Raw genomic sequence first — 2,874 nt, forward strand, 5'->3', positions numbered from 1 at the left:
TGATTTTACAAAACTATAGTCTATAAATCTGTCTTGAGAAGGGCCAGATATTAAAGGGAAAAGGTTGAAGAAAAAGGATATTGTTGAGTCAATGGCAGGTATAGGATTGAGAAATACAAACTGTATAAATTCAAATATGAGTGAATAAAGTGGAGGAAATGTCGCCACTGTCTTGGTTTTTAGACAATAACTTTTCTGTATATTCTGCAAAATTTTCTCAGGAAAACAATTGTACCATTTTAACTAATCTGAAATTGCTGTATAATTTAGAAACGTTCCCATTTCCAACTACTGGAACATACCCGTTTTAAACAATTCAGAGTCACTAGGAGGCACGCATACACACACACACACACACACACACACACACACACAGAGACAGAGACAGAGACAGAGAGACAGACAGAGACACAGACACAGACACAGAGACACACAGAGAAAGAAAGATAGAGACAGAGAGAAAAAGAAAGAGAGATTGAGAGCAGAGGCAAAACAAGCCAAGTATCAGGAATAATGACTCAATTATATTTTCAATACTTCCTATAAGTATCATATTCTAGGTTTTAGTTCACGGAAAAGGTTCAAATGCAGGTTGTCTTTGGGGTGGGTGAATCTATTGTCTCGGAAAGCTTGGGATGTTTTACATAGAAGGGCAAATGAACACGAGGATGCCAGTGGTGTGTAGATTTCAGAATGTTTGACTAAATTTATTTTCAAGAGAAAACTGAAGCTAAATAAACTCATTCTTTAGGGCTAGCACACGGTGTCTTAAAATGGACTGAATCCATTTGTAATCTATATAACGTTTTATATGCTCCCCATTACTCATCGCATGCCATTAGGAAAGCACTGAATCTTTAAAGAGAAACTTCCTACAGCTAAAAAAGACATTAAGGGGGAAAATGCTGGGAGCCATCCTGACAGGTACAACTAAGCTTGTATCCTTCGGTTCCCTGGAAACCAGTCAAACACTATCTCATCTTGCCATGACTGTGTCTGATCCTCTGCTTCAGACATCTTCCTAATAATGGCAACTGCAGAGGTGACTCTCTGCAAATAAGAGCTTGCAGCCACTGGGCATCCATCACATTCCTCTAGAGCAACATTAGACCACCCTAATGGGTACTCCCGTCTTCATTATGATATTAATTCTCTAAATTTCCGAGGTGATTTCATTTGTATTATGACAAAGGCTGCCTGCTCTGGAGACAAACTGTTTTCATCCCCCTCCTGCAAGCTCACAAAGGCTCTCTCTCTTTAGTCTTGGGGGGGGGGGGGAGGAATTTGATAACATCAGATCTCCTGTGATACACAAGGCTGCCTAACAGCTACACCACCTGCCAGCACTTCATGCCTGGCCTTCCAGCCCGAAGCTTTCTAAAGCAGTGGTTGATGAGTGGAACATGGATGTTGGTTTGGAAAGAAACTATATCGAGAGAAAGCAGCAGCAGAATTAAAAAAAAAAAACTCGGCATGGAAGCTGAATGGGATTTGTGGGTAGCAGTGAGGTCAGAGAGAGGCTAGAAGCAGAATCAATTGCAGCAGGGCTGGCTTGCTACAAGCTACCTAACGTGGAGTTTTTTGTTTTCATACTTGCACATTGCCATCTCTGTAATGGCTGAAGACTCCAGGGCTGCCAACTGTATACAGCATCTAAAATATGATAATCCATTTTCCTTTCAACATGCTAACCTCCATAGACTTTAATTCAATCTACCCACATCAAAATTACCCGCATCAAAGCGATCCTTACTGGCTAGAAAACGCATACTCACAAAAATGCAGTATTGCTCTCCTGGTCACCAGTGAGAATTTTTCACTCACTGTTTCCAAATGAATTAGGCTTTGTGCAGAGAATGTCAGTATTGAATGATTAAATTCTAATTTTTGAAAGATCCAGTATTATTTAAATTCCTAAATACTGATGTGAACTATATTTGTTTTCTTTCTGCTTTTTTATTTCGTGTTTCTTATTTTTCTCATTTTAAATTATTGTAATTAATGTTTTAAAGCGTTCTTGTTAGGAATGTTCTGTTTACATGAAGTATTGGCTGTTTAGCACTTCACTTGTATTTAAAAGTCTAGCATTCTAATTAGAGGTAACCCAGCTGAATGGCAAACAAGAGTTAAGCCTGAATTTCATTCCATCAGGAAACTGTTCACTCTTGTCTGGGAATGAAGTAAATGGTTTAGGTTTCTGCTTCATCAGTTTAAAAGGACCTGTACTCTAGATGCCTTCAAGTTCACTATTTTATCTTAGTACCGTTATGTGTTCATAGTTTAAATCATTTTGTATTTTGTCTGATCTTTTTTTATCCATATATGTCCAAGCACCTGGTGCCCAGGAATGATGCATTTAGGCAATATCTTCCTTTGGTAAACTTCAGTCAGTTAGTCATATGAGTGTTAGAAAATCATGGGATCTTTGTTCCATTCAGAGTCTGGTGACTATTATGGTATCAGGTAGAGAAAATAAATTTTACTTTCATATCAGATTGATTTTACTTATATTATTTTATCAAGTAGAACTTTGTTCATCATGTCTTACTTTCAGTAAATTTCAATAGAAATTACTTTGAAAGAATTGTAATCTCTTTTCCTAAGCTCCAAATTTCTTTTAAACAAAGTTACTTGATATAAATTTATTGTATATTTTGTTATTTGCCTATTTTCTTTTCAGCTTAACATATTAACCTTTAAATTTTCTTAAACTTTGACTTTAATTATAAATGGTGCACTCAAAATTAAGATGTGGGTGTTTAACCTGTGAGTGCTATTCTTTTCTTTTAGTACTAGAGGAAGAATTGTTTGTTTGAGTTTTACTGGCAAATTATTTTTCTAGAATTAATCATATTTCAAATTAGGGGTTTTTTT

The sequence above is a fragment of the Alexandromys fortis genome, unplaced genomic scaffold (genome assembly GCF_014885135.2).
Source record: "Alexandromys fortis isolate MF-2015 unplaced genomic scaffold, M_Fortis_MF-2015_v1.1 scaffold_8_9099976_23576923, whole genome shotgun sequence".
Classification (NCBI taxonomy): domain Eukaryota; kingdom Metazoa; phylum Chordata; class Mammalia; order Rodentia; family Cricetidae; genus Alexandromys; species Alexandromys fortis.